The sequence below is a fragment of the Apodemus sylvaticus genome, chromosome 4 (genome assembly GCF_947179515.1).
Source record: "Apodemus sylvaticus chromosome 4, mApoSyl1.1, whole genome shotgun sequence".
Classification (NCBI taxonomy): Eukaryota; Metazoa; Chordata; class Mammalia; order Rodentia; family Muridae; genus Apodemus; species Apodemus sylvaticus.
Window position 1 is genome coordinate 49,876,569 of NC_067475.1, and position 16,857 is coordinate 49,893,425.

A 16,857-nucleotide genomic window follows, 5' to 3' on the forward strand; every position below is an offset into this window, starting at 1 on the left:
AATTTTCATGATTTGATAACATTTAGTAAAATCTATAGGCAATAAACCTGAAAAGGGTTAAAAAATAAGCTCATTAAAATCATACATAATTATGAGAAAATTACATCCTGGATTTTGATATAATTTAGAAGATTATCCTTAAATTATTTGTCAAACGAAATTCTCAGATTTACTAAGCCATCCTGACAAATAATATTGCTTTATCATTTATACCATTTCTTTGATGGTATCCTAATTTCTCATTACGTTGATCATATTTACTCCCTTATCTTTTATTATGTCCTAATATTTTCACTAGATCACCTCTTCACCCCAACAAACCCCTCCATCAGACATTTTCATGTAATTTTTGCTTTGGTTTTTGTGATGATGGTTTCTAATTTCCTACTTACTAGTTCTGTAAATCTTCAACCAAATACTGACTATTTTGATTTTCATTTCACATTGACCTTTTGTCCTATTGAAAATGAAACTACAAAATATCTAATCTATCCATCCATTCGTCTGTCCGTCCATCCGTCTGTCTTCTGTCTGTCTGTCTTTGAGATCCACTGCTGCTCTTAAGTCGGGTTGCCTACATGACCATGACCGGAAAGTTACTTCTTGAACAAAGGCAGCTTACCAGTGGAACACTAAGAAATATAATTTTATCCACTCTATTGCCCATAAATTGCTTATTGTTCCATAGGAAGGGATTGAGCCTTCTTGCATCTTCCCCAATAGGTGGTGGAATCTTAATATGTCAAATTAAAAGTGGAGCTTGAGCAATTGACCACAGTTATGTGAGTTCATGGATGCAACACCATTTCATGAACCAAAGATAGCAACTAAACAACATTCCTTTCCATTCTCTGATTTTACATTCTTTCCACCACCTCTTCCATGATACTACCTGATATCTGAATGAGAATTTTAGTTGTCTTGTTTTGAGAGGAAGACTCAATAATCACTTTAATTTTAACACTTTGAGAAGTCATGAGTCTCTGCTTTCTTGGCACTTACATAAAATAAAACCTCACTAACAAAGGGTGACAGCAATGCAAATTGTGGGTATAATCATAACCATGTACAAAATAAATGGATATCATGATGTCTATTCAAAAAAAAAAAGAATCTACTACTTTGGTAGTAATCTTCTACCCAAGTCCATTGTCTATTCTAAAACTTACTATGGAGACCAGGCTGGTTACAAACTCATAGAGACCCACCTGTCTCTACCTCCCTAGTGCTGGGATTACTGGAGTTAAATGCATAAGTTACCATGCTGGCTATATTTTTAATGATGGTAAATCCTCCTTAAAATTATTACTTTCTCCCATTTCTCCACCACATCACTTTTAAAAGCTTTCCATTTTGTGTTCTTGTGATATAGGGACTTTTTAAAAAAATTATGTCCAGGAATGGCATCTTCACAGGCTCGGTCTTCAGGTCAAATTATTCCCAATTTTCTGAGAAACTGTCAGATGGATTTTCAGAGTAGTTGTACAAGATTTTGATACCACCAGCAATGGAGGAGTGTTCCCCTTGCTCCCGATCCTCACCAGAATGTGCTGTCACATGAATTTTTGAGCTTAACCATTCTGATTAGTGTAAATATGGAATATATGGGTTGTTTTGATTTCTATTTCCCTGATATTAAGGATGTTGAATATTTCTTTAAGTGCATCTATGCCTTTTGAGATTTTTCTGTTGAAACACATACTCCACTATGTTCATATCAGCTTTTTTTGGTAATATCCAGAAGCTAGACTAACCCAGATGCTCCTCAACTGAAGAATAGATACATAGAATGTGGTTTATTTACACAATGGAATACTACTCAGGTATTAAAGACAAGGGCATCAAGAATTTCTCAGGAAAATGGATGGAAATAGCAACTATCATCTTGTGTAAGGGGTAACACAGGCCCAAAAATACATACAGTGCAGAGTAGCCAAAAAGTACAGAGTACTCCACAGACACCCCCTCCCCCACAAAAAGAACTAAATAAACCAATCCAAGCAAGGATGCTTGAATTTTACTTAGAAAGGATGTAAAAGTCATAAGAGACAGATGGAGGGAGGAAACCTGGTGGGAGAAGGGATGGGGACAGGAGTGGGAGGGTTCAGGATCAAGATCAGGAGTCAGGAGAGATCAGAGAGCCAGAGGGTCAGGAGAATGAATGGAAATAGGTAGCTGATAGGGTGGGAGAATGGGGGGCATTGGGGGAATCTCTAGGATGTGCCAGAGATCTAGAATAGGGGAGGTTCTCAGAAGTCTCTGGGAGTAATTTTTAGCTGAGACTTTTAGCAGTGGGGAAACTTGGTAGCAGGATAAGGATATCAACCCAATCACAAAATTTATCACCCAAAATTTGTACTGTCTAAGAAATGCAGGGACAAAGGTGGAAAAGAGACTAAGGGAATAGATAATCTATTAGCCATTCTGACTGGTGTGAGTTGAAATCTCAGGGTTGTTTTGATTTGCATTTCCCTAATGATTAATGATGTTGAACATTTCTTAAGGTGTTTCTCACCCCTCCGACGTTCTTCATGTGAAAAATCTTTGTTTAGCTCCGTACCCCACTTTTTAATGGGGTTATTTGGTTCTCTAGGTTCTACCTTCTTGAGTTCTCTGTATATATTAGATATTAGCCCTCTGTCAGATTTAGGGTTAGTGAAGATCCTTTCCCAATCTGTTGGTTGACGTTTTGTCCTTTTGACAGTGTCCTTTGCCTTACAGACACTTTGTAGTTTTATGAGGTCACATTTGTCAATTCTTGATCTTAGAGCATAAGCTATTGGTGTTCTATTCAGGAACTTTTCCCCTGTGCCCATGTCCTCAAGGGTCTTCCCCAGTTTCTTTTCTATTAGTTTCAGTGTGTCATGTTTTATGTGGAGGTCCTTGATCTACTTGGAGTTGAGCTTAGTACAAGGAAATAAGAATGGATCCATTCGCATTCTTCTGCTTGCTGACCTCCAATTGAACCACCACCATTTGCTGAAAAGACTATCTTTTTTCCCCTTGATGTTTTCAGCTCCTTTGTCGAAGATCAAGTGACCATAGGTGTGTGGGTTCATTTCTGGGTCTTCAATCCTATTCCATTGATCCGCTTGCCTGACATTGTACCAATACCATGCAGTTTTTATCACTATTGCTCTGTAGTAAAGTTTGAGGTCTGGGATACTGAATCCCCCTGAAGTTCTTTTACTGTTGAGAATAGTTTTAGCTATCCTGGGCTTTTTGTTATTCCAGATGAATTTGAGCATTGCTCTTTCTAGCTCTATGAAGAACCTGGTTGGGATTTTGATAGGGATTGCATTGAATCTGTAGATTGCCTTTGGCAAGATGGCCATTTTAACTATATTAAGCCTGCCAATCCATGAGCATGGAAGATTTTTCCATTTTCTGAGATCCTCGATTTCCTTCTTCAGAGATCTGAAGTTCTTGTCATATAGGTCTTTCACTTGTTTGGTTAGAGTCCCTCCTCCACAACCTATTCCCACATTGACTCCTCTTCCCTTTCTCGTCGGTGGGGAAACGGGGGCCTTGTATAGATATCAATCAACATTGGCATATCAAGTTGCAGTAAGACTAGGTGCATCTTCTACTGGGTACAAATGATGCAGTCCAGTAGTGAGAAATGATTCTAAAGGTAGACAATAGAGTCAGAGACAGCCCCTAAATATTGGTGATGCTTTCATGGGGCATGATGGACAGGGGCTTGATAGGAGGGTGTCACTGGGTATCATAGGCCTCCAGGAAAGGAGACAGAGTTGTGGAGTCAAAAATGGGGAACAGAGTATGGAGTTCAGTCTACTTCACTTGGGCCTGCCTTTAGGGAAGTTTGTGGGCAGAGGCTTGAAGGCAAGAGGTGCTTATCAGTGATGTCACTGGTTCTGGTTCTGTCAGGCCTCTGTGAAGGTACCAAGAATTGTGCAGTAGGAATGCGGCATAGGATAAGGGGTGCAGTTTACCTTTGTTGAGGGTGCTTTCAAGGGTGTAGACAGCAGGGTCTTGGGTCAGAAGAGGTTTACATGGTCATGTACCTGAGTTTGTCAGGCCTCCATAAAAGCAGGCAGAGTTGTGGTGAGTGAAATGGGGAACTCGGTATGAGATACATTTACTGCTGTTGGGATTTATTTCAGAAGAATTGGCAGGCAGGTACTTGGGCAATTTCCTTCCTTCCTTTCCTTCTTTCTTTCCTTCTTTCCTTCTTTCCTTCTTTCCTTCTTTCTTTCTTTCTTTCTTTCTTTCTTTCTTTCTTTCTTTCTTTCTTTCTTTCTTTCTTTCTTTCTTTCTTTCTTTCCTTCCTTCCTTCCTTCCTTCCTTCCTTCCTTCCTTCCTTCCTTCCTTCCTTCCTTCCTTCCTTCCTTCCTTCCTTCCTTCCTTTCTTCTTTTTACATGAATAGGTTATTCAACATAAAAATACTGGAAAGGAAAATAAAAATATATTATCATGCTAACATGAATGGTTGTAAGATTTTATCTGCTTATTTCTTCCTTGTAAATGACTATCTGCTTTTGCTTTTCTCAAGAATTAGTGATTCCTACAAATTCCTTGGCTTTTTGGCTTTTGCTTCAATTTTCTGTCAACAGTAAATATCATCTGTTCTTAGAATTAAAGGTATTAAGATGATTGTTGTCTCAATAATGTTTTTTAAAAGATAAAATATAATAAGATAAAACAAAACCATGATATCAAAGTTGGATAAGACAAAGCAACAGAAGTAAAAGAACCCCAAGAAGGAATAAGAATCAAAGACCCACTGGTTCAAACATTCAGGAGTACCATGAAAGTACTAAGTTGGTTTACTGATGCACAAGTTTTGTACTTGTTCTCAGTTCTCCCTGCATTTTAATTCGTTTAACACAATTCAAAATAATATTATTCCAACCATAAGAGACATATTCTTAGGTTTCACAGAAAAATGTGCTTTCTCTTTCTTGACTGAGCTTATCCAGTGCACCTTTCCTATTTGGCATTACTAGCGCCTTACACTTACTGTGTCTCTTAAGCACTTTCTTTACTTTTTACCATTTATTTGAAGCTCACTTCAGTCCTATACTTTAGTTCACTTTGATTGCTCATCTCTGGTCTCGAGAAGACCTTTAAGTCAGAGCCAAGGTTACTTCATCAGAGAGGTGCACCCTGACCCATAAGTATGAAAGACCCCAATCTTGAATTCAAAACTTTTTCACTTTCATTATTTAATCTGGATTATGTTTACCAACATTTAATAGTTACAGTTATGTTTACTATCATATTTTCTTCTTTTTTATCTAAAAAAATAACTTCTAAGTTGGGAATCTCTCTGTCTTGTTCATGATTATATCCATAACATCCTCAGTGCTGGCAACAAGAGGTCGTTCTCTAAACACTAGCTGTGCAGATAGAGAAGGTTGTTTTCTCACCTGTACTGTCATTATCTCTCATAGTACTTCACTAACAGTAAAGAAGGAAGATAATTTAAAAATTTTTGAGCTAAAAGATATTTTGGTAAAGGGGAAACTATCACTACCATACTATTGTCAGAGATACTGATTAAGGCCAAGATTTTATGCTTGATATTTCAAATACATTAATGAAAAATGTTCCAATAGTAGAAAAACTTAGTATTCTGTTTCTACTTTGAATTGGAATATTCCATATACTTTCAAATCAATACTTGTAGTTCTAATGGGATTTAATTTTAATTTCTTCGGCTTAAGAGATAGCATCTGAAATAAGACCTAGTATCGTTCAAGTAATACATGTTCTCAAAGGGCATTTTGTTTATTTTCCTGTGAGATTTTTCTGAGTGTATTTCACCTGTTAACATCATTATTGGCAATCTGTCTCTCACTATGAATGATCAATTTGTACTTTAAATATTTATTCATTTGTATTATGTATGTTCAATATATGATTCATTGCTAGAACAGATGTTGACAACTTCAGGGCAAAATAATTTTTTGTGTGTTATATTCTGTCAGTGGGTTCTGTTGGGTTCAATATTACACAGGGATAGATTCAACAGAGTCTCAAAACAGCCTGCTCTTGTCCATGTTTCAGAGGCACTGGTTTGGTATTGACAGAGAACATATGCAATACTTAACTCTCAAATAATTTGGAGGAAGAAGGTACAAGTAATTTTTTTTCACAATTTGAATGCAGAAATTTTTTTCACATATATAAAAATATCTTTTTTATTGAATATAATCTTCATTTACATTTCAAATGCTAAAACCTTTCCCAGTTTCCCCCTCCCTGAAAATTTTTCAATTTTAAATTTAATTCATTTTAAATCACTTTTCTTTCTTTAGATTAGGGAAGTTTTCTTCCATGATTTTATTGAAGATGTTTTCTGGCCCTTTGAGCTAGGAATCTTTGCTCTCTTCTTTTCCTACTATCCTTAGCTTTGGTCTTTTCATTGTGTCCTGAATTTCCTAGATGTTTTAGGTTAATAGATTGTTGCACTTTGTATTTTCTTTGACTGTTGTATCAATATCTTCTGCGGTGTCTTCTACAAGTAAGAGTCTCTCTTCTATCTCTTGTATTCTGTTGAAGTTGCTTGGATCTGTAATTCCTCTTATCTTTCCTAGGTTTTTCATCTCTAGGGTTGCCTCCATTTGTGATTTCTCCACTGCTTCTGATTCCATTTTTAGGGTTGCTTTGTTCAATTTTGTCACCTGTTTGATTGTGTTTTCTTGTATTTCTTTAGGGGACTTATTTGTTTCCTCTTTAAGGGCTTCTGTCTGTTAGCCTGTGTTTTCCTGTATTTCTTTAAGTTAGTTATTTATATCCTCCTTAAAGGCCTCTATCATCTACAAGAGATGGGAATTTAGGTCAACATCATGCTCTTTTAGGTGTTTTAGGGCATCCAGGGCTTGCTCTGGTAGGAGAACTTGACTGATTGTGCCAAAATGCATTAGCTTCTGTTGCTTCTGCTCTCATGCTTGCCTCTGACTACTTTTTTATCTCCTGTGCTAACCAGCCTGGTTGTCTCTGTCTAGAGCCTGTGTACTTCAAGTCAAGTAGAGCTTTGAGGCAGGAAATATTAAAAACAAAAAAAAAGACAAGACTCCCATGCTAGCTCCGGCTGTGTTCTAGTATCACAGTATCCCCGCCACTAGGGTCTCAATTGTCCCCAACACTCTGGTCTCTTGTGGTACATCCTGATAATATTCCCAGCCATGTGCTCCCTGTGTTTAGTCGTCAAAAATCCCTGTAAATGGTAAAATCAAAACTCTAGAGACTGGTAATTTATTAGTCAAGGCTCCCATGTTAGCTCCGGCTGCGTTTTAGTATCATAAAATTTATATAAGTAAATTTTCAACCCACAAAATGCCTACACAATGATCTCAAAACTCAATTGATATAAACACAAGCTACACACCTAGATGGGGCAAACACATCCTGCTTATTATTTAATCATCTATCTAAGAAACCCCCAATACTTATGGCTCCCAGGACTGTGTGGCTCCGGCTATTCTTCCTCTCTGATAGGTTCTATTTTGTCTCTTCCTCTCCATCCCACTCCTCTGTCTCTCTGTCCTTGTCCCTAAAATTCTCAACCCACCTTCTTTTTCCACCTTATCTTTCACCTGCCATCACCTGCTTACAGACAGCAATCTACAGAGCTCTTCAATCTGGGTTGGAGCAGGCCTTCTGGGACGAAGTGTTGGAGGGGCTCCTATGTCCCTGTTTAGGGTATGTCTCCTATGTTCCTGGTTAGGGAAGATTCTGTGAATAATGGTGCTAGAATTTTGAATCTATACTGAATTTATAGATTGCTTTTGGTAGGGCAACCATTTGCACAGTATTCAGTTTTTAGTTCATGTGCAGCAGAATTATTAGTAACTTCATAAGGGTTCAATAATTTCATTTTCAAAGGTTGAAAGTTTGAATTGTAATGATAATTCACTTCCATATTTAAATTTATTTAATAATATCTGTAAGGTTAGTGTGAATGAGATTGTTTTCATTTTCTTTCTCATTCCAAAGGGGGGAAAAACTTAACAAGAATGCAAGCGAGTTTGGAACCACTGCCAAAACTCTGCCAATAGAGAAAAACGTTTGTTATTCTTTTTCATTAGAGAATAATTTGTGAAATGATGAGGGCAATCTATCTGCTTGCTGTGACCAGTGTGTACAGAAAATCCTTAACAAGACTGCAAATATTCCAGAAGGAAGTCACTTAGTTATGAACGAACTAACATATATGAGAACTTCAAAAACTATGTATGGTCTTAAATACTAGACCAGGTTTAGTAATTCCACTTTGTCAGAGTTTATTTCATTCTTTGGTAATGTAATAAGCATAATGGTACCTTTTATAGCACCATTCCAGTCTAGCTGGTGATTCTGTACAGTGTGGTTTAGGAGTTTCTGTGCTGCAAAGTCACACAGCTGCAAAACGTTGAAGAAAATCATTGATGTATAAAAATCTTTAAAATCAGTCAAATGGATGCTTATTATTTATCTTGTTCTTAGTTAATATTTCCTGTGTTCTATGTGGAAGGAAGTCATGAGTGTTTGAAGAGATTTTCTTTTAGCGCCAGTGTGCACTATAAAAACATAATCACTTAGTTCTTAGAAATGTCATAAAACTTGCTGGACATTTTGTCACATTTTATAACCAGTCAGATTCCCAAAAATGGCAAGTGAAACTGGGTGAGGATACTGCAGTTTTCAGAGGGAAGAATGGCAGCTCTTAATGGCAGGGGACATTTGCACAATGATTGAACTGATTTTGGCACCCAGTGGTTCCTGAATTTAAGTCTGGGGGGACATCTTTTTATTTTTGCAAAGATAGTTCAAATATTCTGTGAGCAAAGTTTCTAGCTATTTTCTGTCTTTCTAGCAGGTTCCAGTGACCCATAAGAATGGCAAAGGTTATCTGGCTTTAGGGTTGGAACAATCAGTATAAAATAGCTTTCTGGTGTTTCAAACAAGACATAGAGTAAACAAGTGTAACCACTTAAAGCTACTTGGTAACATGAAAGATTTCTCCATTCTACCTTAGTTTAAACAAATACACACTTGACATGGGAGCAAATTGGTTCTGAAGTTTGTGACTATTTGCTAGTTATTAAACTATTAGTGTTTTTGTCAAGTGGGTAATATAGGAAAACTTTCCTTTTTCCCTTAAGAATGAAATAGTTCCCACTTGAGAAAATGGCTTGCACTGTTGCACATATTTTGTGGACACAGATTTTTGTAGTTTGAATTTTGAAAGGCTAAAGTTTCTTGTTTGTTTGAAACAGTTTAGCACTTTCTTTTCTTTTTTTTAATTGAAAACAATTTTCATTTACATTTTAAATGCTAAAACCTTTCCTGGTTTACCTCCTACAGGAAAACCCCCAACCCCTCCTCCCACCCCCTGCCTCCAATTATTACGCCCCTCCACCTGACCCACTCCTACCTCCCTTCCTTGATTTTCCTTTGTTGGGGCATCTATTGAGTCTTCACAGGATCAAGGACCTCTCTTCTCACTGATGCCTGACAAGGCATTTCTCTGCCACATTTTTGGCTGGAACCATGTGTATCCCTTGGTTGATGGTTTAGTTCCTGGGAGTCCTAGGGCATAAGGGTGGTAGACACCATTGTTCTTCCCATGGGGCTGTAAACCCCCTCAACTCCTCCACTCTGCCCTCCAACTCCTCCACTGGGGACCCCATACCCAGTCCAATGATTGTCTGCTAGCATCTGACTCTGTATGTGTAAGGCTCTGGCAGTGCCCCTCCGGAGACAACCATCACAGGCTTCTTTCAGTAAGCACTTTTTCTCGGTTCTAATGTACAGTATTAGAAGTTCATACTAGAGAATTACTTGCAGTTTTGAAGCTTTTATCCAAATTACTTGGAAATGAGTGGCTTTCTTGTCAGTGGTTGCCCCCAGATGTAATTTTCTTTTTTTATTATTCTTCCTCCTATTGTGTATGTGTTTGTATATGTGTGTAAATATTTACACATAGCAACATTTGCACAAGCACATATATTTCCCATCCATGATATTGCCCTGTAAGCCATATATACAGTTTTGGCAACAAAAGACAGATGTTAAGTGTAACATATAATTGGATCCAAGAGTCATTCAGCTTCATCCTTTACATACCACAAATGAAACATTAAACATCACATGGAGAAGTTTTAAAAAAGAAATACAGAAAAATTACACTTAAACAAGTAGAGGCACTTACAGAGGAAGCTAATAAATCCCTTAAAGAAATATAGGAAAATACAATCAAGTAGGTAAGGAAAAATGAGTCAAACTGTTTAAGATGTGAAAATGGAAATAGATGCAATACAGAAAACAAACTGAGGGAATACTGGAAGTAGAAAACAGGATTCCATTGAAGAGAAAAGGAACAACAGATGCAGGTATCACGTATAAAATACAAGAGATAGAGGAGAGAATCTCAGGTGTAGAAGATATAATAGAAGAAATTTATCTATCAGTAACAGAAAATGTTAAATATTAAAAATTTGTGACATAAAACATTCAGGAAAACTGGATTACTATGAAAAGATTACTAAAATAAGAATAAAAGGAATAAAAGAGGCTGAAGAGTTCCAACTCAAATGATCAGAACATACTTTTGACAAAAATCATAGAAAAAAATGTCCTCAACCTAAACAGAGAGATCCATATAAACATATAGGAAGCTTACAGAACACCAATCAGACTGGGACAGAAAAAAAAATCCTTCTACCATATAATAATCAAAATAGTGAATCTATAGAACAAAGAATGAACATTAAAACTTCAAGGGAAAAGGACCAATTGACATACACAGGAAGAACTATCAGAATGACACCCATCATCTCAACAGTTATTCTAAAAGCTAAAAGGGCCTGTGCATATATATGTCTTACAGATCTTTAGAGACCAAAGATGCCAACCTAGACTACTATACTTAGCAAAACTCATAATCACCATATATGGAGAAAAGAAGATCTTTCAGGACAAACCAAATTTAAACAATATCTCTTCACAAATCCATCATTACAGAATATTCGAGAAGGAAAATTCCAAACCAATGAAGTTAACTACACTTAAAAATGGATAGGAAATAAATAATTCCTCACTACCAAAGAAACACAACCAAACAAAACTGAAGCAAACCAAGACAAAACAAAACAATAACCCTGTCCCTCCTCAACATCAATGGGCTCAATTCCCAAATAAAAAGATACAGGCTAACAGAATGGATATGAAAACAGGATCCATAATTATGCTGCATACAAGAAACATACTACAGCATTAATGGTAGACATTACTTCAGAGAAAAGAGTTAGGAAAAAAAAGTTTTCCAAGAAAACAGACCCAAGAAGCAAGCTGAAGTAGCCATTCTAATAACTAATATAATAGATTTTTGAACAAAATCTAATGAAAAGAGGCTGGGAAGAACACTAAATGCTCAGCAAAGGAAAAAAAAATCTACCAAGATCATATCTCAATTCTGAAAAACTACCCTCCAGACACAAGGGCACCCACATTTGTAAAAGAAACATTGCTAAAGCTTAAGTTACATATCAAATCCTCACATTAATAGTAATAGATTTCAACACTCTACTCTCAACAATAGAACCAAACAGAGAAATAAGGAAACTAATTGACATTATAAATCATATTGACATAGCAAAAAAAAAAAAAAAGAATATACCTTTAGTCTTAGCCCCTCATGGAGCCTTCTCCCAAACTGATTATATATGTTGGTCACAAAGCAAGACTCAAGGTCACAATACAAGATAATTGAATACAATTACATTGACTATACACTGTATTCACATTGTGCACACAATATACAAGCAAAGTAACAATATAAAATAATTGAAGTAACCTCATATATATGCTCAGACTATCAAAGATTAAAGCTGGATTTCAACAACAGAAACAACAGAAAACCTACAAACTCATGGAAAATGAACTACTCTCTTCTCAATGATCACTGGGTTGAGCAAGAAAATAAAGAAAGAAATTAAAAGCTTTCTAGAATTCAATGAGAATGACTATTTAATGTGCCCAACGTGCCTTCATAATGAAATTAGAGAATTCTCTTACTAGCAATTTAAAAGTACACCTCAACACTCTAGAAAGAAAAAGAAGTGAATACACCCAATTGGCATAGACAGTAAGAAATAATCAAACTTAGGACTGAAATCAATAAGTTAGAAGCAGAGAGAACTATACAAAGAATCAATGAATCCAAGAACTGGCTCTTTGAGAAAATCAACAAGATAAAAAAACCCTTCACCAAACTAACTAAAAGGCAGAGAAACAGTATCCAAATTAACAAAATAAGAAATGAAAAGGGAGAAATAACAGCAAACTCAGAGGAAATTCAAAGAATCATTAGGTCTTACTTCAAAAGACTGCTGTCTACAAAATTTGAAAATCTATATGAATTGGATTATTATATACCACTTATCAGAGTTAAACCCAGATCAGGTAAATTAAAAGAGTGCTATAACCATAAGGAAATAGAAGCAGTCATTAAAAGTCTCCTAACCAACGTGAAGTTCAAGACCAGATATTTTTTAAAATTTAATTTGGTTTTTATTTGTTTTACTCACTTTGCATCCAGTTCACTGCCCCCTCCTAGGCACCCCTTTCCACAGTCCCCTCCCCTTCACCTCTGGGCAGGTTTGGCTCCCCCTGGGTATTTCTCCCATGCTTGTACTTCAAATCTCTGCAAGGCTGGGCTCATCCTCTTCCACTGAGGTTAGACAAGGCAGCCCAGTTAGAAGCATATATCTCCTACACAGGCAACAGGTTTTTGGATAGTCCCCGCTGCAGTTGTTTGGGGCTCACATGAAGGTCAAACTACACATCTACTACATACAAGCAGGAAAGCCTAAGTCTAGCCCCTGTATGGTTTTTTTGATTGGTGATTTAGACTCTGTGAGCCCCAAGGTTCCATGTTATTTGTCTCTGTTGGTCTTTTTGTGGCGTTTCTATCACCTTGTCCCACCCTCATTCCTCCTAGTCTTCCATAAGAATCTCCAAACTTGAGCCACTGTTTGGCTGTGGGTGTCTGTATCTGTCTGAGTCACCTGCTGGGTGGAGCCTCTCAGAGAACAGAGCATAATTTTATCAGAAGAGCTAATACCAATACTCCTTAGACTATGCCACAAAATAGAAACAGAAGGACCACTGCCAAACTCTTTCTAAGAGGCCACAGTAACCCTCATACCTAAACCACACAAAGACTCAACCAAGAAAGACTATTTGACTAATTTCCCTATGAACATTTGTTGTGGTAAATATTATTTGCAGATTTCTACTCCACCTTAGATCATTTAGTTCCCAAATAAAAGATGTGAAACCTTTATATTTGTTATAAGCCTTAAAGCACTAGAGCTGGGCAAATATAATCCCTCTATGCTATTTTGACTGTTCCCTGTCAATAACACAGAGACATCACTTGCCATATTTTACCTTGGCTGCTCCTACTCCCACTGTCTGTCCTTCATGGCCATGGGCTCATGATCCATCTACCTCATGGTGGCTTTCTTCTTCCCCTGTGTCCTTTCTTCTCTCTGCCTGGTCCCTGCCTGAGACCCCAAGCCAAGGAACTTTGCTGCCTCTCTTCTGCCCATCCCTGGTTGTAGGCATTTATATTTGACCACGCCAGCTCAGTCAGTCAACAGGTTCTCCAGGGCAGAAGCGAGGATTGAAAAGAAAAAAGACAATTATACAATGTTGTAGCATGAGCCCTGTTAGCATTCTATCTAAGCTCCATCCCACAATTACCTGGCAAGAGCCAGGTATGGTCATAAGCCTGGCCCACTATAAAAGGGGCTGCTTCCCCCTCCCCTCTCTCTTGTCTCTTGTCTTTCTCTTTTGCCTCTTGCTCACTCTTGCTCCCCCTTTTTTCCCATTTCCTTCTCCCCTATCTCCATCTGGTCATGGCTGGCTTCTACTTCTCTACTCTCTCCTACTTTCTGCCTTTCTCTGCCTTTTCTACCCTCTTAACCCCCTCCCCATGCTCCGAATAAACTCTGTTCCATATTATGGTCCCTCAGGGGGAAGAGATGCCTCTGCATGGGCCTTCTGAGACACCTTCTCTCCCCCATACCTGACCACATCCCCATAAAACCTATTGTTATACCTCTTTATCTTTTTATAAACATCTCAACCCCAGTCAATTCTGAGGCTAAAGCAAGTTTATTTTTTTCCAGCCTGCTTTTATACCACTTTAAGTACATGCAAAATGAAAAGATCAGTTCTGGGTCAAGGAACAAGCAAGGCAATAAACAAAATCTGGTAAACACCTTTCTAGGGAAGAGTCAGAAAGATTAAGACAAAAGGAATGCCACACAAACTGAGCCAACTCTGAGCTTTGCATCAACTCAAATGTAAATGTTTGTTAATCTTGGCCTATTTCCTGAGTCCTGGTGCAAAGTCAGATTCCAGCCTTGACCTTACTTCTTTTGTCCTGGCCCCATGTCATTTTCCTGCCAAGAATCTAGAAGCAAGCAGCCCCAAAAAGCTCTCCACATATATTGACCAACTAGGTATAACTTGGGGAGTAAGGTTTACACAACAATAGCTGGTATACTCCTTGTCTTGGAGCAATCAAATATTGGAGTACAGAATTTAATATTTGAATACATAGCATCACTAGATAGGACCACTACAAATATTTATGAAAAAATACAAAATAAAATATTTGCAAACTCAATTCAAGCATGCATCTAGAACACCATCCACTATGATCAAGTAAGCTTCATCCCAGAGATGGTTCCATATACAAAAATTCATCAATGTAATCTACTATATAAACAAACTGAAACTAAAAAAAAAAAAACCCACATGATCATCCAATTAGATGCTGAAAAATCCTTTGACAAAATCAAAAACCCTTCATAGTTAAAATTTTTGAAGAGATGAGGGATACAAGTGTCATACCTAATGTAATAAAAGCATATACCGCAAGCCAACAGCCAGCAGGGAATTAAATAGAGAAAGAGTCATAGCATTTCCACTAAAATCAGGGAGAAGACAAGAATGGTCACTCTCTCAATATCTATTGAACATACTACATGAAGTTCTAGCTAGAGCAATAATACAACTAAAGCAGATAAAGGGAATACAAATTTGAAGGGAAGAAGTAAAAGTCCCCCTATTTGCAGATAATGTGATAGTATATATGAGCAATCCCCAAAATTCTACCAGAGAACTTTTACATTTGATAAACAACTCCAGCAATTTGGATGGATACAAAATTAACTTAAAATTTTCAATATCTCTCCTTTATACAAACGATAAATGGGCTTAGAAAGAAATTAGGGAAACCACACAGTTTTCAATAGCCACAAATAATATAAAACATCTTGCTGTAATTCTAACAAAGCTAGTGAAAAACCTGTATGACAAGAAATTCAAGTCCCTGAGGAAAGACACTGAAGGAGACTTCAGGAGACGAAAGATCTCCTATGCTTATGGATTGGTAGAATTAACATAGGAAAAATGGTCATCTTCCCAAAAGTAATCTCTAGATTCAATAAAGTTCTGATCAAAATTCCAGTACAATTATTTGCAGACCATGAAAGAGCAATTCTAAACTTCATAAGGAAAAGCAAAAAAAAAAAAAAAAACAAAAAACAAAAAACAAAACAAACAAACAAAAAAAACAAAACAAAAAAAAAAACAAAAAACAAAGACAGCTAAAACGATCCTGTATAATAAAAAGAACTTCTGGAGATAGGACCCTCCCTGACTTTAAGGTTTTCTACAGATCAATAGTAATAAAAACTGCATAATATTGGCTTAAAATCAGACAGTTTATCAATGAAATAGAATCAAGATGAAGAAATAAACCGGAACACCTATGGACACTTGACTTTTTCCAAAATTTCAAAATCATATAATGGAAAACTGAAAGCATTTTCAATAATTGGCACTGCACTAACTTGATATCTGTGAGTAGAAGAATGTGAATAGATCCATATCTGTCATGCTGAGCAAAACTCAAGTCCAAATGGACCAAAGACCACAACATATAATCAGAAACACTAAATCTAATAGATGAGATAGTAGGGAACAGCCTTGAACAGATTGACAGAGGAGACAAATTCCTAAACAGAACATGAATAGCTCAGCCACTAAGATTAATAATTAATAAATGGGACCTCATGAAACTGAAAAGCTTTTGCTAGGCTAAAGACAGCATCAATATGTCATAAAAGAAGGCTGCAGAATGGAAACAAATCTTTAGCAACCCTACATAACACAGAGGACTAATATTCAAAATATATTAAAAACTCAAGAAATCATACACCAACAAACCAAATAACCCAATAAAAATGCGTTCAGAGCAGAATTGAGAATTCTCAATAGAGGACTCTCTAAAGGCCAAGAAATATTCAAAGACACGTTCAAAGTCCTGAGTCATCAGGAAATGCAAATCAAAATGACTGAGATTCCACTTTACACAAGTCAGAATGGCTAAGATCAAAGAGTCAGTTTCTGTTGAGAGGTTAGTTAATGTAAGTGGTTTGCCTTGTTTATGACTGGATTTTTCTCTCTTGCTACTCTTAATACTCATTTGCACTGTGTACTTAGTATTTTAATTTTAAGACAATGTAGGGAAATTATATGATCTTACCTATTTTACATATCACATGTTTCTTTATTTGGATAGTCTCCTAGATTTTTGGAGATTTTCCTATGATTATATTAAAATATTTTTTAGTTTTTGTATTTTGTACATCATTCTTACTTCCTTCATCATTATGGGAAGCAATAAAAATAAAAAAATTTCTTGTTTGAAAAAATAAACAAGATAGATAAACCCTAAGCCAGACTAACCAAAGGGCAGAGAGAAAATATCAAAATTAGAAATGAAAAGGGAGATATTACAACAGAAACTGAGGAAATTCAAAAAA